Below are 23,889 nucleotides of genomic sequence, written 5' to 3' on the forward strand. Positions count from 1 at the left end.
ATCAGTGCCGGAATAAGGAAAATGGCCCAAATAGCACAGCGGTCAATGCCGGATTCAAAAGCTCTCGGCCGAATAATATAATGTGGTAGTAGAACTCAACATCATCATATCAAAGTTCTGAATCCATTCTAACAATATAATGTGGTAGTAGAACTGGACTAGGCTTGTAACCATCAAACTTATAAGGTACTACTGATTAGTAACTCGTGATCCTGATAGAGAGAATAGATCCTAATTCCTTAACCCCCGGTGGAAGAATGGACTGACTCAGATCAGAAAGTCATAAGGTATAAGGAGTAAAAAGAGCCTTACGTTCCAACCCACAAACAATTCCCCTACATATAACTAAAGAATTTCTAGACTCAACATCGACCAGTTTGGCTTGGAGAACCTACAGGCAGTCCGGCTCTGATGCCAACGCTGTCAGGACCCCGACTCGATGTCACATCGATCTAGCCGGTAACACCTCATATCACTTTGCGGCCTCACGCATGGTATCCCCACGGGTGTCGCCTTACCTTTGCCCGGGACCGTTTGCGCCTCTTGGCTCACGTATATGATGGTGTCGCTAGCATCCATATGATAAGGAGCCCGGGCTGACATGACTAGTCGTAAACCCAAAGTGGCACAGACTTACAGGGACAGGCATCCATGACCCAGCTTCGAACATGTCGGTCATCAGCAAGTGGGTCCGGGCTGTAGCACTGGGCTAGCAGGACTCCGGTAAACCGGGCTGTAGCGGGCTAACAGGACTCCGGTACTCAAAGCGTGACATTTCCCCGAAGGGACAGACACAGGAACGAAGAAGGACACATGCCAGCCAGCCTAAGTGTTCCAGAGCAGTAGCAAGCTACCATGGCTCAGCGGTAACACTAGGAGACATTTCCCGGTAAGAGAGGCTACTAAAGATAAACAACTAGATGGTCAGATCCCACACATACCAAGCATTTCAATCATACACACAATATGCTCGATATGTGCAAATACAACGAAGCATCACAACATGACTCTATGACACAAGTACTTTATTTAAGGCTCAGGGAGCCATACATAACATACACAAGGATACGGGTCTCACGACCCAACATTCAAGTCGTACAGTCATACAAACCAGCAGCGGAAGTAACTTGTCTGAGTACAGACAACTAGTAAAATAAAAGAGGCTTGGAAAGCCTAGCTATACTACGTGGTCCTTCACAAGCTCAGGGTCACCACCTGGGCCTTTAGCCTACTCGTTGATGTCAACGTCTACATAGAACCCATCAGAAGGGGTTGCAGCGTCTTCTGTAAAAATGTAGATTATAGCAACATGAGTACAAAGGTACTCAGCAAGACTTACATCAGATCCTACATATATGCATATTATCAGGAAGGGTTGGTGGGGTTATTGCAGCAAGCCAGCTTTGACTCTTGGCTAGACTATCCTACGATACTCCAACTTGAAATGGTTTTGCGCACACGAGTCCACTACTCACCACTTCAATACACTACCGAGGATCCACCTCCGTCTTCCTACGGAAGAGCCATCCTCGGCACTCACACTTATCTTGAGGCTTTTAGTAGTTTCCATTTACTTGTCTATGAACTGTATAGGCAACCAAGTTGTCCTTTACCGCGGACGCGGCTATTCGAATAGATCATGATAACCCTGCAGGGGTGTACTTCTTCATACATGTTTCCACCACTTAGCGTCTGCACACGACATGTGCTCGGCAGACTTCAAGCGAAAGCCGACGTGGGTGTAGACCACGACCTACCTAAACACTTAAGCCTCTAGTCCAGGTTTATCGCCTATCCAGGTTCCATCCGCAGGGAGTCCGGCCGAGGTTTCCCATACGGCCCCGAACGATGTGAACAGGGTTCCCGAGATACCTAACGGGTATTCGGTACACACGGCCACGTACCTACCGCATCACAGCCCACCCCTACGGTCAGCGCTGTCCACGGCCTCCAGTAGGCTACAAACACCAGAAACTACTTGCAACTCCTGGACAGAGAGCTAGGGTGAATAAGAAGTCGAGCGGGGTCATATTTCAGGGCCCAATGCATGGTAGTAGCTGTATCTTAAATCACATATACAGATCTCAGTGCTTAAGGTCGGCTTCAATGAAACAACCCACCATGTACTCCTACATGGCCTCTCATCGATACCTTTACCAAATCGTGTTCACCACACCACTCTCATTACCGACATTAACATTTCACTCTAGCCCATCACCCAGATGAACCAGACCTGACACGACTCTAAGCATAGCAGGCATAGCAAGGTAAGAACAACACATACACATGGCTCAATCAACTCCTACACATGCTAGTGGGTTTCATCTAGTTACTGTGGCAATGACAGGTCATGCAGAGGAAATGGGTTCAACTACCGTAGCACACAGCAGTTTGAAACGCGTTGTCTTAATGCAGTAAAAGAGAGCAGGAGCGAGAACATGGGATTGTATCGATATGATCAAATGGTTGGTTGCTTGCCTGATGGTTCGATGCACGGATACGGTTCTTCGCTAGGGTAATCACGGTACTCCTCGGAGGCAGAACCTGTCGTAAAGGACACCGATACACAACCATCACCAAACAATGTGCAACAATATGATGCATGCATGAAACATGGCAATATGAGTGTGTTGGGCTAATGCAACTAAAACCAGAAGGGTTTGAACCAATTTGAATCAAAGATGGCCTTTTAAAGTGCTTTTCCTTGTTCTGCTTAAAACATCAATTTAACTTGTTTGATCATGCATGAAAATAGTACAGATGGCTAGATTGGATTTTTCTGATCATTTTTCATATATAATTTGTCTGATTTGGAGTTACAGAATAAAAGTTATGAATTTTTGAAGTTTAAATAATATTCTGGAATTTCCTGATTTAAATTAAATCCAGAAATTATAATTATTGCGCCAGCATGACGTCAGCATGACGTCAGTGGTCAACTGCGGCTGGCTGAAGTCAAACCTGACGTGTGGGGCCCACACGTCAGTGACAGGGGGGTTAAACAGGGTTAAATTAATCCTAATTAGGGATTAGTGGCGCTGGGGCCCACTGTCAGTGTCAGGGGGGGGTTGACTAATGGTAATTAGTACTAACTAACCACCTGTCCGACAGGGCCCACGCGTCAGTGACCCTGGGGGGGTCAAACCTCAGGTCGGACAGGTCAAACCCGCCGGCGGTTAGTCGCCGGCGAGGTCCGCGGCGTGCAGGGGCCTCGGGTTTCCTCTGTGGTGCTCCAAACGGCGTGCGGCTAGGTGCGTTGGATAGCTAGCTCGACGGCGCGTCGGACGGTGGCCGTGGCTGGCCCTGGGGTGGCCGGAGTCGACGGCGGCGAGCTCGGCTGCGGCTGCCGGAGTTCGGGTGCGGTCGGAATCGACGTTGCAGGGGGTTTGGGGAGGCGTTAGTGCGTGCTGCGTGCTCCTGGTGAGGTGGGGAGCACGATTGTGCGCTCGGTTGGGTGCTACGGTGACCGTGGCCACGACGGCGACATCGCTGGCGGCGTGGAGCTCTCGGCCAAGGTGGGGCTAGGGCCTGGAGGTCGAAAGAGACCAGGGGAGAAGGGGGAAACGATCCGGGGGCTCACCGCGGAGCTGCAGGGATGGTTAGCGGGCTCGGGGACGCGCTGGAGACGACGAATTCGACAGCGACGACGGTCGGAGCCCGAAGAGGGGAACGACGACGTGGCGGCGATGCAGGGCTTCCGGGGAGCTGTGGAGCGGTGGGGAGGAAGAGGGGGTCGTGGCGGAGCTTCTGAGCTAGTCGGGGGAGCGAGGGGTGGCCGGAGACGGCTGCTGTGGCGAACGGCGGCGACGGTGGTGTTCGGCCGTGTGAGAGAGAGAGCGAGGGGAGGAGGGGAGAGCCGGGGGAGAGTGAGAGAGAGCAGGGGGAGAGGCGTGGCGTCGTCCAGGGGCATCGAGGCGAGGAGGGGAGGGCAGGCAGGCAGGGAGAGAGGTGGCGTGGCGCGGTGGCGCGCGCGCGCGCCGGCCACACTCCCCTCCCTCTGTCGGGACAAAGACGACAGAGGAGGGAGACGGGCTGGGCCGCCTGCTGGCTGGGCCGGCCAGCTGGCTGGGCTGCACAGGGAGGAGCCCAGGTAAGCTTCTCCCTTTTATTTTTTTCTGTTTTCTAATTTCTGACATTTGTTTTGATTTAAATAATATATTAAATCATTTATTTAACTTATGCCAATTTTTCCAGGGGCTAGATATATTATTCCGGAGCTCCTTTATAATTGGCATAATATTTGGACATATATTAATATATATAGAAATATATTTCCAATGCAAATATTTATGCATTAATTCCAAATGCCCATAATAAATGTCCATGAGCCACTAAAAATATTGGTTTGATTTTTATCTCTGTCCAATATTTCCAGAGAGCAACATGAGCATTTTCTTGGACCCTTTTGGAGAAATTTTTATTTGGGTCATTTTCAAAATGATTCTGAGGGTTTCACAGATCCCCATTTCAAGTTTCTGATGAAAGAGTAAACATGATGCAACACTCTAATGCATGACTAGCTAGGATGTGACATTCCCCACTAGAAGTCAAAACAGTGAACTCACTTCATGAGATAACACGAAAACATAGTGCGGCACCTACCATACCAGCAAACAGTCCGCAGAATGGGAACATACCCTACCAAAATTTGCCGTAGCAGCACTTCCTTCAAAGGAGTGACGCCGGGCCTTTAAGCCAATTTTACAGGCTCTATACCACTAGACGTTGTGTTCGGTTCATCCGACAACCTCCGTCGCGAAAAGCTCACTCTCCATATCGCCCCATCTAACAGTGGCCCTCAAACACTATGGGGACGCGAAGCTTTCGCCCGCTTTAACGCAGTACCACATCACGCATCTCTTACGCTTCAAATGCCCGGTCCACGCGGCATAATCTCATTACAGAGTAACTCCGAGTGTTCCTCGACCACGGAGAACATGAGGCCGCCTTGACAGCCACACACTAATCCAACCTCGCAGGTCAAAGCCCCTAAAAACAGGTCATTCAGACCTCGGACACGGTTAGGCGAGTCCGGCGTAAATAAACAAGGGGCTTCCCAGCTGCATACCCCTTTACAAGGGGCCGCGCGTATAAACGATGAGAGCCAATAAAGCTCAACTTCATTCATCTTCCAAATTATACTTTATTTTAAATACAACTTTTGCACGATATTTCTTCCAAACTAAGTCCTTCTCTTTTACAGATGAAGCACGTGCTACACCCGTCCAGGATACAGCACAATGGAGACACAGGCGCAGACGTGCAGCAGGGACCCGTTGCAAGGATTCTTTTCAGATTAAGACCCTGCGTAAACCTTTCTTACTGTCTCTTGTTGATACACATCCCCCGGTTTTCTACCATAACCGAGGAGGAGGCTGGCGTTTTGGCATCGGCCGCGTCAGAAGTTCCCGCCTGTACCTGGACACTAGGGGCTTAGGGCATTGTTCTGCCCGGTATCATAAAGACCGAACACCTCAGGGAGTGTTCGGTGTCTCGAGTTAGGCCTTATATGCATCAGCTCCGAATCATGTCTTTGGTCAAATGTTGGGTTTGCCCGGCTCCTGTGTTTTGCTGCCTTACGTTCCGCTCCATCGGCTAACGCGGCACCAGGAGAACTACTGCGATTGTGCCCCGGTTCGGCCGGGCGAGCACCTCAGTAGAGAAAGCCGAAAACTGACTGTCATGATATAGCGAGAGACTGGTCAACCACTCGATCGACTATTGGAATGTTTAGAATTCCTCCGCTTTGACGAAGGACCGCTTCCCAGTCAGGCACATACGCGCCCCGAGTTCGGAGAGCGCGGTGCCTCTAGGGGCTATATAGTAGCCCCACCATCGAGCTCCTATGGCTAAGTGAAAGTGATAAAGCATTATAGTCCGGTTGCCTAGTTTGCTATGCTATCACCTCCTTCAAAGGACCAAGACGTTGGATTAAGTGTGAAAAAGCGCTTTTCTTTTTGCAAACACCCCCGCACCATGTGCGTGGGGGCTGAAGCCAAAGACTGCAACTTTCAGGTTATTCATACATATACGGCCGCACAGGAGATAGTTCAATACTTGAATGCACAAGTATAAAAAGCCGTTGCATTATAAACATGATCTCAGAAATCATACATGTCATTTAAACATAACATCTTTCGAGCACTGCGACTCTATTAAACGAGCGCCCTGCAGGACTTCCTCAAAATAGTGCTCGGCGGGTAATCGGCTTTTGTCCGAACCCCGGGATGCAACAGCGGTGGCATCCATCTCCGCCCAGTATGTTTTCACACGGGCGAGAGCCATCCGTGCACCTTCTATGCATGCCGACCGATTCATCGCCTTGATATGCGGCACCGCCCCAAGGAATTTCTGCAACAAGCCAAAATAACTCTTCGGCTTGGGCCTTTCCGGCCACAGATGAGCGACCACATCCGTCATGGCAAGTCCGGACAATCTATTCAGCTCAGCCCACTCAGCCAGCCGATCAGCCAACGGGAGTGGATGCTCCGGACTATGGAATTGAGACCAGAAAAGCTCTTCCATTTCGTGATCCTTCTGGCTTCGGAAGTGCACAATGGCGTCCGCCACACTCGCCGCCAAATCCAGATAAGGATCCTCCGCACCACACAATTGGCCCAACTGAGCATACTTCGGATCCGTAAACTTCTACGTAGTAGAAACGGCTTTCCAGCCGCAATGTCTCCGGCCTGACGCAGTTCCTCCTTCATAGCCCGCATCGCACCACGGGCATCCTTGGCTTCGGCGGCGGCCTTCTTCAGGTCCTCTTGCTCCGCTCGGCGTTCTCTTTCAAGAACCTCATAGCGGTCGGCAGCATCTTTTAATTTCGCGGCCATTCCGGCCATCTCCTCCCTGCTTCGGCAGTGAGCAGCCTTTTCGGCTTTTAACTCTTCCGCTGCCTTCGAGGCAGCCGCATCACTTTTCCTGGCTTGCTCCTTGGCTCGAGCAAGCTCTGCTCGAAGGTCTTCCACAGCAGCGGCGCCATTTGCATCAAGCATACAAATTGTAAGGAACGGGCATCAGCTCCCTTACTAGGCAACCGCGGAGCAACCACCTACCTTGCGACTCGTTAAGTCATTTATTGACCAGCGCGATGTCCGCATCCGCAACATCGAGTTGCCTCTTCAGTTCGGCAACTCCATCAGTCCGGCTGGCCACCGAATGTTCCGCCACCTGCATAGGAAAGGCGACATTCTATAACTGAGATTATGATCCTTGGCACGCTGTCGCTTTCGACAGCATACCAAGTCTCAGGGGCTACTATCTATACAGGGCGCACTCCATGTGCAAAACTGTCAAAAGGTATGTCATTTTTTGCGTACCTCAAACCCCGTCAGCAAACTTCCGACGGCCTCATACAACCCGCTTTCGGCGGATGAGATCCTCTCAATCACCATACTCATTAATGTGCGGTGATCTTCTGAGATAGACGCCCTCTTGAGCAAATCCTGCAGCTCCACCGGCCGTACTCCAATGGGTGCCGAACTCTCCGGCCCCGCCGGACTCGGGGAGACCCTCCGTGACGACACCTCAGGGTCGTCCGCCCCGCCCGACGGGGCGGCAGATGGAGGCGTCTCGCTCTCCATCATCTCCGGACGAAGGTCCCCCGAAGATGAGCTCTGCTGAGATGGGCTGAGATCCGAACTACAAGGTGAAAACTTCGGTTACCTTTGGAAATAATACAGGGGCGTCCCCTATTACAAAATTCCCCTTTTTTACTTACGGCTCGCTGGAGGGCTGACTCCTCTGGGAGACTGTGCGGCCGGGGCTCTTCCCGGCGCAGGACCTTCCGGCGCAGATTTCCTTCCCCGCTTTGAGGCCTTGGCCTCCGGGTCTTCGGAAGCGGTCCTCTTCTCCCCCTGGAAGGAGGGATTCTCGATTCCCCCCTTATTGAAGGCCTCCTTGGCAGAGGTGGTAGTTTCCCTGTGCCCCCCTTCGCTCTCCTCCGAAGGCGCAAACTCCAACATTTTGACTAACACGGGATCCGGCGTGGTCTCAGGGAGGGGGGCCGGACACCGTATCAGTTTTGCTTGCGCTATCCACTCCTGTCCAAGGGATAGCTGGTTAAAAGGCAAACCCATGATAAATAAATGGACAATATGTCCGGACACAGGGCTACTTACTTGAGTATCCGGGCGATTGCAGCTTAGGCCAGCGTCCTCGGTCAAGTCCGGACGCATCTCTTGCGATCCGAAGAACAGTTTGTACATCTCCGCGGGTGTCAAACCCATGAAGTGTTGGAGAGCTCGTGGCCCCTCCGGATTAAATTCCCACAGGCGGAGGGGGCGACGTTTGCAGGGCAGAAGGCGCCGGATCAGCATAACCTGTGCCACTACGACCAGATTAATCTCCCTTTCTTGGAGGCCTCGAATCCGGTCCTGCAACAGGGGTACGTCTTTGGACGGCCCCCAGTTAAGCCCCTTGTTGACCCATGACGTCAGCCGTTGTGGAGGGCCCGAGCGGAAGACGGGCGGCGGCCTCTGCCTGCTGCCCCTGGGAGCGGTGATATAGAACCACTCCTGTTGCCACAAGCCGAGCTCCTCCTGAAAAGAGCCCTCGGGCCATGGAGCATCGGCCCTCTTGCTTATAACCGCCCCGCCGCACTCTGCCTGACGCCCCTCAATCATCTTCGGCTCCACGTTGAAGGTTTTGAGCCACAAGCCGAAGTGAGGGGTAGTGCGGAGGAAGGCTTCGCAGACGACAATGAATGATGAGATGTGGAGGATGGACTCCGGAGCCAAGTCATGGAATTCCAGCCCATAGTAAAACATGAGCCCCCTCACGAAGGGATCCATCGGGAAGCCTAAACCCCGACGGAGGTGAGACACGAACACGACGCTCTCGCCGGGCTCGGGAGTAGGAATAACTTGCCCTCGGGCAGGCAACCTATGCGAAATCTCGTAGGTCAAGTACCTGGCGTCTCTCAGCTTTAGCACGTCTTCTTCCGTGACGGAAGAGGGCATCCACCGGCCTCGTAGGTCGGAGCCGGACATTGTCGAAGGTCGAAGGTACCCGAATCTGGAGCCTTGGGTGTTGGAACTCGGGGCGAGGGGCGGATTCGATTGAGGATTGAAGAAAAAGAACGGGCCTTGGTCTCATTATAAAGAGGAAGAATACCAAGAGCCGTCCCCGTGACCGTTTGGAACCCGCCTTCGATGGAGGGGGCGTGGCAACGGGCGCGGTTGGGTTACCCACGTCCGTATTTATGAGAATCCCGGAATAAGGGGAACACGATCTCTGCTTCGACAAGACGTGCCAAGGAAACCGCTTCGCTAAACACGCTGAGGTGGTACAATAAAAACGATTCAAGTAAAGGCTTGGTAGTGGTGTGACGTCACGCCACCAAATACGTCAGCAGATTGAACTTGTGTAAATATTATTCTCTCTACGGTGGTACGTGGAATTTATTTTGCAGAGCCGGACACTATCCTGGTGTTCACAATCTTCCATAAATTATTCGGAGGAGGAACCCGCCTTGCAATGCCGAAGACAATATGCGCGCCGGACTCGTCGTCATTGAAGCCTGGTTCAGGGGCTACTGAGGGAGTCCTGGACTAGGGGTGTCCGGATAGCCGAACTATCATCATCGGCCGGACTCCAAGACTATGAAGATACAAGATTGAAGACTTCGTCCCGTGTCCGGATGGGACTTTCCTTGGCGTGGAAGGCAAGCTTGGCGATACGGATATGTAGATCTCCTACCATTGTAACCGACTCTACGTAACCCTAGCCCTCTCCGGTGTCTATATAAACCGGATGGCTTTAGTCCGTAGGACGAACAACAATCATACCATAGGCTAGCTTCTAGGGTTTAGCTTCCTTGATCTCGTGGTAGATCTACTCTTGTAACACACATCATCAATATTAATCAAGCAGGACGTAGGGTTTTACCTCCATCAAGAGGGCCCGAACCTGGGTAAAACATCGTGTCCCTTGTCTCCTGTTACCATCCGCCTAGACGCACAGTTCGGGACCCCCTACCCGAGATCCGCCGGTTTTGACACCGACACTCGTACTTAACATGAAGATTTTTTATGTCTTCAATTAAGGACTAATATTGGGTCATTTCCGCGTCCAACAGGTCATCGCTTTTGTCTAACAGTTTTTGAATATGTTCCATAGCTTTTCTGTTGTTCAGTTGCAATTTTAGCAAGTGTTTTGTAGCTAGGTTTGGATTCACAATCAGAGTCATCTTCACTTGATGTTTGAAATTAAGCATCGCGTGATTTTACCTTGGCACCACGTGCCATGAAGCAGTAGGTGGGAGCACAGTCGTCCTTGTCGTTATCATCAGCATTGGTGACGGAGCCATTGTGTTCAGTGTTGAACATAGACTTGGCAACATAGGTTGTAGCTAGAGCCAGACTTGCAACACCAGAGTCAGACTCCTCCTCAGACTCCACCTTTACCTCCTCAGAAGCAGACTCCTCCTCTGAATCCATCTCCTTGCCAACAAAAGCACGAGCCTTGCCAGATGAACTCTTCTTGTGTGATGAAGACTTCGAAGAAGACATGTAAGAAGACTTTGAGGATTTCTTCTTCTTCTTGTCATCAGAATCATATTCCTTTCTCTTCTTCTTCTTCTTCTTCTCATTGTCCCACTGTGGACACTCAGAGATGTAGTGACCAGGTTTCTTCCACTTGTGGCATGTTCTCTTCTTTTGGTCATGGATGGAAGCTTCATCATTTCTTGAGCTGGATCGTGAAGACTTTCTGAAGCCTTTCTTCTTTGTGAATTTCTGGAACTTCTTCACAAACATAGCAAGCTCGTTTCCAATGTCTTCAGGATCACCAGAACTGCAGTCAGATTCTTCTTCAGAAGAGGAAATAGCCTTTGCCTTCAAAGCGCGAGTTCGGCCATAGTTGGGGCCATAGATATCGCGTTTCTCAGATAGGTGAAACTCATGTGTGTTGAGCCTCTCAAGTATGTCAAACGAATCGAGAGTCTTGAAGTTAGGGCATTCTTGAATCATCAGGGCTAGGGTGTCAAATGAGCTGTCAAGTGATCTCAGTAGTGTCTTGACTATTTCATGCTTCGTGATCTCAGTGACGCCTAGTGCTTGAGATAATTTGTGATATCTGTGAGGCGATCAAATGTGAGCTGGACGTTCTCATTGTTGTGTCTCTTGAAGCGGTTGAAGAGGTTGCGTAGGAAACTGATCCTTTGATCTCTCTGAGTTGAGACGCCTTCGTTGACCTCGGAGAGCCAGTCCCAGACTAGCTTCGATGTTTCCAGAGCACTGGCCATACTGTCCTTTGGTCAGATGACCACAAATGATGTTCTTGGCAGTAGAATCCAGTTGAACAAACTTATTGACATGAGCAAGGGCCTTCACCGGTCTTGGGAACGCCATTCTTGACGACATACCATAGATCGACATCAATGGCTTAAAGATGAATGCGCATCTTATTCTTCTAGTAGGGGTATTCAGTGCCATAGAAGATGGTGCACGCAGCAGAGACTTTGATTATCCCTGCAGTCGACATAGCTAAAACTCTAGGTGGTTAAACCGAATCACATAGAACAAGAGAGTACCTTGCTCTGGTACCAATTGAAAGAGCTAGATATTGACTAGAGGGGGGTGAATAGGCGATTTTTATGAAAGTCTTCAAAACTCGGGAGTTTCGAAGACAAACAATAGAAATGACCCTATTCATATGCAGCGGAAGGTAGACTACACTAGGAAAGCCATAGTCAAGTATTCAATGAAGTGAAAGCACGAAGACTATTAGCAGCTAGGTAATAAGGATCAGGATGAAAGATAGTATGAAGCCAATCAGAATAAGTAGTCACTTAGTAAAGTCAAACAGATAATGCAAGCAGGCAATGACTTCACGAAGACAAACCGAAAGTAAAGATTGGTGAGAGATAGAACCAGTAGCTTGGAGAGGATAGTGATTTGTTTGACCAGTTCCAGTTGCTGTGACAACTGTACGTCTGGTTAGGGAGGCTGAGATTTAACTCAGATGACCGCGTCTTCACCTTATTCCCCTTGAGCTAAGGACACTTAGTCCTCGCCCAATCACTCTGGTAAGTCTTCAAGGTAGACTTCCAAACCTTCACAGACTTCGTTCACCGGCAATCCACAATGACTCTTGGGTTCTCAGAACGGGACGCCTAACCAGCTGGAGGATTCATAGTCCTCAAGTGTAACAAGTCTTCAGATCATGCGGACAGAAAGACTTCAGTGATGCCAAACACTCTTTGGCTCTGGGTGGTTTGGGCTTTGTCCTCGCAAGGATTCTCTCTCAAATGCTTCAGAGGTGGGTTGCTCTCAAACGACAAAAGCCGTGCACTAACTCTGAGCAGCCACCAATTTATGGTGTAGGGGGTGGGCTATTTATAGCCACTAGTCAACCCGACTTGATTTGTCCGAAATGACGCTGGGTCACTAAGGAAATGACACATGTTCCAACGGTCAGATTTCAAACACATGCGACAGCTTGACATTGGTTACAAGTAAAGCTGACTCATCCGACTTTGGATAAGATTTGCACTCATTGTCTTCGTGACATAGGATTTGGTTGAGCATCACTTTAGTCACTCTAACTTTCTTCTCTTGGACCCCACTTAACAGTGCAGTGGTTCCTGTGACTCAACAAAGAAGAAAATGAAACAACAAAACAGCTAAGTCTTCGCGTTCCATAGTCTTCATGTGATGTCTTCTCATGTCATAGACTTCCCTGTGAATAGCTTCACAGACCACCATTGTCTTTATTGCCTTCACACATTTTTAGGGGTCATCTCCGGTAGGTAAACTGAATCAATGAGGGACTACTACCTGTGCTATCCTGCAATTGTCACAAACACATTAGTCCCTCAACTTGGTTTGTCGTCAATACTCCAAAACCAACTAGGGGTGGCACTAGATGCACTTACAATCTCCCCCTGTTTTGGTGATTGATGACAAACTGGTTGAAGTTTTCAACGGGGATAAAAGTATGTGAAATTTTAAAGATATTGTCTTCATAGGTGGCAAAACGCTCCCCCTGAAGATGTGCATATAAATGTTTTGCTATGGATTGCAAATGCACATGGCAGGTTGTACTTGTGGAGATCCTCTTCAACTTACGAAGACAATACATCTTGCATGAAAAAAATATGACTAGGATAATGACATGCATAATGAAAAATGGACGTCTGCAAGCTGACTCCATGCGGGATTTATCATCGCACGTGCGGAATTTATCGTCGCATCACAGAATAGCAGAAAAAGTAGCAAACGACCATCAAGTTTAAGTGTTACAACTCAAAGAACGAAATGTTTCAAAAGTGAGAGTTGTAAGCACTTGGCAAAAGTATAGCAACCACCAATGTGGACCCGCTTGAAGACTATCAACTCATATGCTTCTCCCCCTTTTGTCAGTAAGGACAAAAAGGTTTGAAGACATAGAGCCTCTACTCGTTTCCATAAGGAGTAGGTGAGGCAGCAGGGTCGACGTTGAGGTTCCGTGGTGCAGACGAACTTGGTGCAGTGTCGATACGCACCGAAGTTGGAGGTGGTGAAGTAGCATCATCGTCGTCATCAATGACTCTGGCATTAACAGCTGCCGCGGAGGAGGAGTACTCAGAATTTTCGAGTGATGGAGTCCGACGCAAGACCACGCTCCTTGGAGGAGTGGTATCAAACTTGAATCTCTCTATGAAGCCATCGTCTTGCAAGATCAGCTTCAGCACTGAGCAATGGCAAACTCTTCCATGACCTCTGTTGGGGATATAACTACTGAGTGTAAACCGCCCAGGAGGGGCCGGTTCACGCTCAACTATACTGAAGCCCACAAAGACTTAGACGATGGCGCTTTACTATGAAGCTTAGAGGCCCGGAGCCCAAAGGAGGATTAGGGCCCATAATGGTAAACCGCCATAGTCATGTAACTTGTATTGTAAGATAAGGAAAGGAGAGACCGAGCCGAACACTTGTATGAGTCGGCCTCGGGACTCGGTAAACCGGCCGGGCGTCAACCCGTGTATATAAGGGGATGAACCGGCGGCGGTTCAGGGACAACAAACAACAACTCGAGAGCCAGGCATAGCTTGTTTAGCTCCCTGGTTAGCGAGACCCCAATAATCCCATCAAAACTAGACGTAGGCCTTTACCTTCATCGAAGGGGCCGAACTAGTATAAAAACCCTCGTGTCCTTTGTCCGGTTTAACCCCTTTAAGCTAACCTGTTGCGATGGCTCCAAGAATAAGTCCTTCTATGAGGACATCTGACGTGATATTTCCACGACAGTTGGCGCCCATCGTGGGGCTATCGCGCGATGGTTTCGAGTTTTTGAGGGCAGCTTTGAAGGACTCAAAGGATACGCAGTGGGCCAGATGACCAAGAGTCGTCGTGGCAAGCTCTACATCGACGACGCAGGCTGGGGCCCCGAGGCCGGCTCAATCGAGTACGGGTACATGGTCCCCTTGGCGGATTTCACGTCTTCATCGGCAAGATCGGCGAACCGGGCCCTGAGCCGGACATCTGCACTGACCTCGTCGAAACGGCTCAGCATGCAAGTCACACCCGGATTCATCCTGCCATGAAGCGTGCATTCATGGGATGTGTCCACAAGATCGGATCTGAACCAGTGTCTGAAGATGAGACAGTCGTGTATTCCGATGGCGAATCATCCGCTTGTGAAACCGAATCCCTATACCAAGTTCAGGATGGCGTGTTTGAAGGGTATTCCAATGGCACCAGTATTCCGGAATTTCTTGAACCACTGAACCACATTGGAATTTTCATGGCTGGAACACAGCCAACCTTGCAAAACTCTACAACGGCGGCATCTGGACCGATAGCAGGGGCAGGAGGCTCCACGCGCCGGCCGGCTCAAGTTCTCTCTGGTTTGATGGATGCCTGGGCGGCCTTGTTGACCATAGTAGTTACACCGGCGATGCAGGATCAGCACAATGTGGATGTGGCAAGTCTAAAGGATCAGATAACACAAGCCAAGGAGGATTTAGCATCTGAGGAGACTAGGATGGCTGAGGAACGGGCCGCTTTAGATGCCCAGGCGCAAAGGATTCAAGCCGAGAATTATCAACTTTTGATGGATCCGAATGCTTCAAATCAAGTATTCAGGAGGAGACATCAATCACGCTTGCCGACGGATTACAACGCGATGAATCTCTTTGATACGCCAGGAGCAGGAACTAGCAACCCGGCAGCGGTAAACCGGAATACTGAGCCAAGGACCAGAGCACCGGATCAGCCTCAAGTGATGGGTCCACCTCGACGCACGGATAACCCGCCGCAGTACACCACACCCCCGCCGGGTCATTTCTCTACCCCTTTGGATAATATGATAGCAGCAGCATCCCGGTTGGCAACTATTCCGATAGAGGGTGAATCGCCAGCGGCGGTCGAGACACGGGGGGCCAGGTATCTTCTTCAAACAGCTCTGACCCAGCAGCAAGCTTACTCGTATAGCCGAGACAGGGTTCACTCCACTCCATGTCCGAGCAAAAGCTATAGCATGCATATAGATGAACCGGAAGTATCCAGCAGTGCGCGGCGCCGCATTGTCCCTCAAGGGCCTAATCCGGCGCGTGGTGATGCAAACACTCAGGACATGGTGGATAATGGCAGAGCATGAAGGGATGCCGCTTTAGCAGCACAGCATATGGGTTGTTATCAACCCGCCCCGGTTCAGCCAGCAGCGTCAGTAGACCGGGGCACTGGGCTTGCTTTTAGTTCTTGGGGAGTGCCGTGTCTTATTCCGGCTCTCCATAATGTGTGCCTGCCTAAGGACTTCCAGGGCCCACGTAAAGTACCAAATTACACTGCTGATCAGCCACGCGAGGCGTGGGTGGAAAGATATGAGATGGCTATGGAGATGCTGGACGTGGACGAAGCGGCTTGTGCAAAGTACTTCACAATGATGTTGTAGGGAACATCTTGTACATGGTTGAAGAATCTACCAGCTGACTCTGTCGAGTCATGGGACCAGTTGAAGGCCCAGTTTATAGCCAATTTCAAGGACACATGTAAGCAGCCTATGTCCATTGTGGATCTTGACGCCTGTGTGCAAGGGGAGAATGAGTCAACAACTCATTGGGTGCGCCGGGTTTCAGAAGTTTTGCATTCTTCAGACTGGATTAACGCTGGCCAAGCAATCATGACGCTGGAACGTAATTGTCGGTTTAAGTCACTGAAGATGAAGTTGGGACGACTCAAGCGCCACTGCAATGACATGGGCACCCTTATGGCCGCCTTGGTCAAGTATGCCGATTCTGATAATACAAAGGATCCTGATTCTGATGAGGAGAAACCGGAGAAGGGAAAGAAGAACGGCGGTGCAAAGGGACAGCAGCACAACCAAGGAGGCCATGGGAACAACGGTAAGCGTAAAGCAGACTCGGATTTTGTCACTAACACTAATGTATAGCGTCGTAAGGGTAAACCGCCCCAGCGTGGCGGCGTAATGAATCTGGAGCGCTTGTTAAATCAACCCTGCCCAAAGCATGGGACCAAGGAGGTTCCTGCAACGCATCTCTAGAAAGATTGTCATATTATGAAGGAGTTCAAAAACTCTGATCTTTTCCAGTATGATCAGGGTCCATCGGGCGGTTCAGGTCCAGGTTTTCATGGTGGCGGCGGTTCAAACTCTGGGTTTCAGAATAATCAGGGCAACCAGAACAACCAAGGTGGTAATAACCTGCAGCAGAATAATCAAGGAAATCAGCAGCAGTCGGGTTACCAGAGTCACCCAAAGTAGTTGAATGGTGGGCAGTATCATGTGTTCACCACTAGTTTATGTAAGCATGATCAGAAGGTTCACAAGAGGGCTGTTAATGCTGTTGAACCGGCAGTACCACGTTACCTGCGGTGGTCCGAGCAACCTATTGTGTGGAGTAGGGAGGATCATCTGCCCCGGGTTGACAATCCGGGTCACCTGGCTTTGGTGGTGGCACCTCAGGTGGGAGGTTATAAGTTCACCAAGGTACTCATGGATGGAGGGAGCAGTATCAACATTCTGTATTATGAGACCTTCCGTCGCATGGGGTTGACAGACAAGAGTCTTAAACCGTCCAACACTGCTTTCCATGGTGTGGTCCCAGGTAAATCGGCATATCCTGTTGGTAAGATCACTTTGGAAGTTGTGTTTGCTGATGAACATGACTCCCAGTCTAAGACATTGACCTTTGAAGTGGTGAGGATCCAGAGCCCGTACCACACACTGTTTGGGCGACCGGCTTATGCAAAGTTCATGGTGAGGCCTTGTTATATTTACTTGTAGCTCAAGATGCCGGGTCATAAAGGGACCATTACGGTTCATGGAAGTCGTAAAATCCCTTTGGATTCCGCGGAAGGTGATGCGGCCTATGCTGAGTCAGTTTGTGCTACAGAGGAGTTTAAGTTCTATAAAGATAATGTTGATCCGATAGATATGACCCCTCTGAAGAAGCCCACAACTGAGCATGACCTGAACCTGACGTTCAAACCGGCTGATGAGACTAAACTTGTTGACTTTGTTCCTGGCGATTCGTCCAAGCAGTTTAGCATCAGCACAAATCTGGATCCGAAATAGGAAAGCGCGCTCATCGAGTTCATCCGTGAGAACCGGGACATTTTTGCATGGAAGCCTTCTAACATGCCAGGTGTACCGAGGGAACTCGCTGAGAACACTCTCAATATTGGTCCCAAGTTTAAACCGGTCAAGCAATTTCTTCATCGCTTTAACGAGGAAAGACGCAAGGAAATTGGTGAAGAGGTAGCCTGGCTGTTGGCTGCTGGGTTTATCCTTGAAGTGTTTCACCCTGAGTGGTTGGCTTATCCGGTGCTCGTTCTTAAGAAAAACGGCACTTGGCGCATGTGTGTGGATTACACGGATTTGAACAAAGCTTGTCCGACCGATCCTTTTGCTCTCGCGCGTATTGATCAGATCATTGATGCAACGGCGGGTTGTGAGCATTTGAGTTTCTTGGATGCTTATTCAGGTTATGATCAGATCAAAATGGCAGTTAAGGACCAAGAGAAGACCGCCTTCATCACTCCCTTTGGAGCCTTCTGCTATGTTTCTATGCCCTTTGGGCTCAAGAGTGCCCAGGCAACTTATCAGCGTTGTGTGCAGAATTGTCTTCACACTCATATTGGGCGCAATGTTCATGCCTATGTTGATGACATTGTGGTAAAGTCCAGGAAGAAGGAGACATTGATAAATGATCTCAAGGAGACCTTTGACAATCTACGAGTTTACAAGACGATGCTCAATCCGGACAAGTTTGTTTTTGGTGTTCCGGCAGGCAAGCTTCTAGGCTTTCTGGTGTCCAACAGAGGCATTGAGGCTAATCCGGAGAAGATCAAAGCAATTACATCTTTGGCTAAACCGAGGTGCATCAATGATGTTCAGCGTCTAGCAGGTTGAATTGCAGCCCTAACCGGTTTATCAGCCGTTTGGGAGAGAAGGTGATCCCTCTATATCAGATGTTGAAGAAAACAGACACCTTTGTCTGGAGTAATGCGGCTAATGCGGCGTTTAAAGACTTGAAGCGGTAGTTGGGTGAACCGCCGGTCCTTGCTGCTCCAGTTGACAAGGAGCCCTTGTTGTTGTACGTGGCTGCTAATGCCCGTGTTCTTAGTGTGGCAATTGTGGTGGAACACAAGGAGGCTGGTAAGGAGTATCCGGTTCAATGGACGGTTTACTATATCAGTGAGGTGCTTATCGAGTCAAAGCAGCGATATCCGCATTGGCAGAAGGTGGTATATGGTTTTTTTGGCAAGTCGGAAGCTTAAACAATACTTTCAAGGCCATCCCACTACAGTTGTCAGTTCAGCTCCTTTGGGTGATATAATTCAGAACAGGGAGGCAACTGGCCGGGTTGCAAAGCGGGCGATTGAGCTTGGTCAACATGGTTTGAAGTATGTGCCTCGAACAGCCATCAAGTCTCAGGCACTCGTTGACTTTATCAATGATTGGACCGAGTTACAAGCACAAGAGGACAAACCTGATAATACATACTGGACTATTCACTTTGATGGATCCAGGAAATTGGAGGGCTCGGGGGCTGGAGTTGTCCTTACTTCCCCTTGAGGTGATAAAATTTGTTATGTCCTTAATTTAATGTTCCCCTGTACTAACAATGCAGCTGAGTACGACGCTCTGCTCCGCCGGCTCTGAGTGGCTAAGGAGATGAATTTAAGCAGGGTACGATGCTTTGGAGACTCTGATCTGGTGGCTCAGCAAGTTTCTGGCACTTGGGATTCTAAGGATCCACTCATGGCGGTTTACAGACGCGAGGTGGATATTGTGGCGGTTCACTTCAAAGGGTATCAGGTTGAGCATATCGACCGGCGCAAAAACGAAGCAGCAGAGGCTTTAAGACGGCTTGGATCTCAGCATAAACTGGTACCTCCCAATACCTTTTTAGATATCTTGCATAATCCGTCTGTCAAGTTGCCTACAGAGGAGGATTTGGCTGTTCTTGATCTGGAGGCTCAATTGGTGGCCGCTTTACATGTTGTGCCGGATTGGACGGTTCCATATCTGGCATATATGAACCGGGGCGAGTCACTAGATGATGAAGTCCTGACCCGGCAGATAGTCCGGCGATCCAAGTCCATGGTTATTCACAATGGCGAGTTACACCACTGCAGCGTTTCAGGGGTATTTCAGCGTTGTGTTTCTCCGGAAGAAGGCCAAGAGATCCTACGGGAAATTCATGAAGGGGATTGTGGTCATCATGCCGGTTCAAAGTCCCTGGATGCTAAAGCTTTTCGTCATGGGTTCCACTGGTTGACAGCTCATGCTGATGCGGAGGATTTGGTATTGTCAAAAGTTTTCACACAGAGCTCATGTTCCGGCTCAAGAATTAAGGATGATTCCCATCACCTGGCCGTTTGCCACTTGGGGGCTTGATATGGTGGGACCCTTTAAGCGATCCAAGGATAAGAAGACCCACCTGGTGGTGGCGGTTGACAAGTTCACCAAATGGGTTGAAGCGGAGCCTGTCAGCAAGTGTGATACGGCTACGGCGGTTCAATTTCTCAAAAATATTATCTTCTGCTTTGGTTTTCCACACAGCATCATCACGGATAATGGCACATACCTTTCTAAAGCTGAGATGGAAGATTTCTGTCAAAGAGAGCACATCCGGCTTGACTTAGCGTCTATGGCACACCCCAAGACCAATGGTCAAGCGGAGAGAGCTAATCAAGAAATCTTGAAGGGTATCAAACCCCGGCTTATGATTCCTTTAAAGCGGACACCGGGTTGTTGGGTGGAAGAATTGCCTTCCGTGTTATGGAGCATCAACACCACCCCCAATAGATCGACGGGTTACACACCTTTCTCCATGGTGTACAGGGCAGAGGCAGTCCTCCCAAGTGGTATTCGTCATGATTCTCCCCGGGTTGCCAATTATGTTGAAGCGGACAATGAGCAAGCACGCCAAGAGGCGTTGGACCTGTTAGACGAAAAATGGGATATGGCTTTGGCTCGTTCGGCGGTTTATCAGCAAGACCTGCGGCGTTATCACAGCCGCTGGGTTAAGACAAGAACCTTCCAAGAAGGCGACTTGGTGCTCCGGCCCATCCAGGATCAGACCGACATGCACAAGTTATCCCCACTTTGGGAAGGACCCTTTGTGTTTAGCAAGAATCTACACAACGGATCATACTACCTCATTGACGTTAGAGACAACTCACGCAGCTCTGAGGAGGAGACCCGGCGGCCGTGGAACATAGCTCTCCTACGGCCTTACTACACTTGAGCCATAGGCTTCTCTTATGTATATATTTCGACAATGTATATATTCTAATCAATAAAATAAACCAGCACCCTTGCTATAAGCAGGGCCTCTGCTGTTTTTTCTCAAATATCCTTTGAGTTACATGGGGGCTTCAGCTGACAAAGCGGAGTACCACCTGTTAAACCAGCTATCATGCACAATATAGCTTGGGAGCTTCACACCCAAGGGGCCAAAGAGAGTCTGGATGCTATGCACAACTCAAACATAGGCACCCAATGAGCACAGCTCATCAAGTTACTTGGGGGCTCTTTGTGTAAAGTAACAAAGAGTTTGAAAGGACCCTTGTAGCTGGGTATCGACCCACGGCTTGGAAGCCTTGTATATTTACCTAAAACCCCGGGTTAACCTGCCTTCATCAAGTACGCCACTCCTATCCAGGTAATCCTGGCATGACCCGCCGAATGCTTGATAGTTCCACTCATTGAGACCCTGAACTTGTCAAAGTTAAAACAGTGATTGGTTAGTTGGAGGCCCATCTTAAAAGGCTTTGTCAAATGGTTTAACTCAGCGGCCTGGCAGCCCATGAAAAGCCTCTAATTTGGGCCTGGTAGCCCTCGAAAAGCCTTGACTAGACGGTTTTATTCGCCTTTGTCACTATTTTTTTTCTTTTGACAAATTCTATGTTGAACTGGTATCTTTTGATCCAGTATGGCTTTTTTAGTCATCATATTAACCCGGTGTTTGTTAACCCGGCTTGGTTTTCAACTACAAGTTGACAGACCTTATTATCAAATGGGAGTTTATTAACCCGGCCTGGCATTGACTATTTGTCGCCAGTTTTGATCATCTGGTGTTCATCTTAACCCGGCATGACTTATTACACGCCATCAATATATGGTGGAGTTATACAAATTCAAGATTTTGGGTCTTCACCCTTATTACAATCAAAGTTGGTCAACCAACTAAGTGATATCACATCACAGGTATGAGTTATTTCATATTTCTTAAGGTTTGATTATGAATCAGGCTTTATCTTGGGCATTATGACCCGTCCAGCGGTAAACCACCAGGACAAACTTTCTATATGCTGGCTTCAGGATCGCATTATCAGAGCATAATCAAACATCGCATTTATCCTGGCAGTTCCACAAAAGTTGTGCGTCAGCACAACAAATCAAAGAGTTTTAACTAGCCTATTACAAGGCGCTTTGAGGCCCAAAATGCTGATTGTTCTTGCACAATAAAGTTTGTCAAAGAAAACACAAAAGCCGGATCAAGACTCGTTGCCCGGACGACGTGAAGTGGAAGGATCTTCAGGCGCCGGTTCAACCTCCTCCTCTCCACCCAGAGGCTAGAAGTCAGGGGTGGTCCAGTCAATCCGAGTTAGAGCCTGAAATACAGCTTCTTCACTTATCAGATCAGACGGGTCAACATCAAGGGCGTAAGTGTGCTTACGAATTGGCGGGATAAGGTTTTGCGTCTCTGTCACAGTTGTGTCAACTCGATGGTTTTATTCATCATAAAAAGACCGATGAACAGTCAAGTTAGCCTCTGCAGCCAGTTGACTGGACAATGGACGCATCTCACTTGTCAGAGCTTTGAGTGTTTCATTGTCAAATGATGATCCGTCTGCCTGTTCATCTGGAAATCCCTTGGCGATGTCAACCGGATCCAAGTCAGATATCCATGCTTTGGCCCGGGTCAGTGCCAGTAAAGAGCCAGCCCTGGCAGCAGACCGATTCACCTCCTCTATCTGAGCCGGGGTCATGGATAATCTTGCTAATTTGTCCTTGATCAATGTTGGTGTCGGTTTGTTGTAAGAGACTGCAGAGATAACCCGTTGTGCACCAGTATACAGTTGTTCAATCAGTGTATAAGCCGCCTTCAATTTCATCCGCATATCTGTTACAAGATGAGAAATGCGATGGCCTGTGACGGTTTAAGAAATTCAAGTTAAACCGGCGAAGTTGATAGTTCTACAGAGCAGGTGTTCTAAGGTACTTACCAAACACGGAAGCCGTCATGGAATTCACTTGATGCTTCAGACCCGTCAACACTTCTTCCACCGGTTTAAGGGCTGCTTTAGCATCTTCTGCCCGTTTCAGTAACGCAGCCCTTTCAGTCTCCCAGTTGGTGTGCTCTGTTTTGAAGCCCTCTTTAAGTTGCTCCATGGCCGATAAGGTACCCTTGAGCTCTTCTTTGGCTTTAGAGGTTTCTTCTTGTTGTAGCTTGAGGATTTCTTGACGATCGGTGGTTTGGGACTCTTTGTTCTTCATGTCAGCCTGCAAAGTCAGATGATACAATAGTTACAAATCTCTTAAAGTCCCAAGTGCATAATAAATTATACGCTTGGCACTTGGGGACTAATGTGGCTTGCTTTTTCAAGTGAGTATTTTTCAAAGTCCCAAGGCTCAATTCAGGTATTAAGCTTGGCACTTGGGGGCTAATGCACATTTGATTAGTCATAAACTGGGACTGTCTGTCCTTGTTAATTGCCTTTCCTTTATGTTGAAGTGTTCTTTATATCAAAGTCCCGTCTTATCTTCTGTACCGGTTCTTTATATCTCCTGTACCTTTATGTTGAAGTGTCCTTGTTAATTGGGGCTACAATAAACTCCTACGTTGAAGTGTTCTTTATATCAAAGTCCCGGCTTATCTTCAGGAGATAAACCGGCCCTTGGGGGCTACAATGGAAAAGATACAGGATAGAACAAGTTCCAAAGTATTCGTACCTCATAACGCTCCTTCATCAGGTTTACCAAACCGGCTTCAAAGTCACGGCTGGTGTACAGGCGGTTTAAATAGTCGGAATGAAGTTCTTCAGCCCTAAGATTGACAAAGTGGGATAAATCAGTATTCCTCTTCCCCTTGCCCATAGCAGCGAATTCCTCCTTGGCGGTATGTTTGGCCAAGATAACCGGATTACCTGGACTGGTGTGAGCCATGCCAGTAATTAGAACATCATCATCATCATTTCTTGGTGGACTTGGCAGATTACTGGCACCCCTGGCGGGACTTGGCAGATTAGCAGCCGGGCTTGGCGGATCAGCAGCCGGACTTGGTGGAGGGGTAGTACGAGGGCCCGACGGATCAATATGAGTTGCCGGGTCAGCCTCCGGCGGATTAGTTTCAGTGTTCGCGCCTTGTGGGATGGAATCATCCATAACATCGGTATTTCTACCGGTGTCCTCAGCAGCCCTCTCTGGTTC

This window comes from Triticum aestivum, chromosome 7B, assembly GCF_018294505.1.
Source record: "Triticum aestivum cultivar Chinese Spring chromosome 7B, IWGSC CS RefSeq v2.1, whole genome shotgun sequence".
NCBI classification, from domain to species: domain Eukaryota; kingdom Viridiplantae; phylum Streptophyta; class Magnoliopsida; order Poales; family Poaceae; genus Triticum; species Triticum aestivum.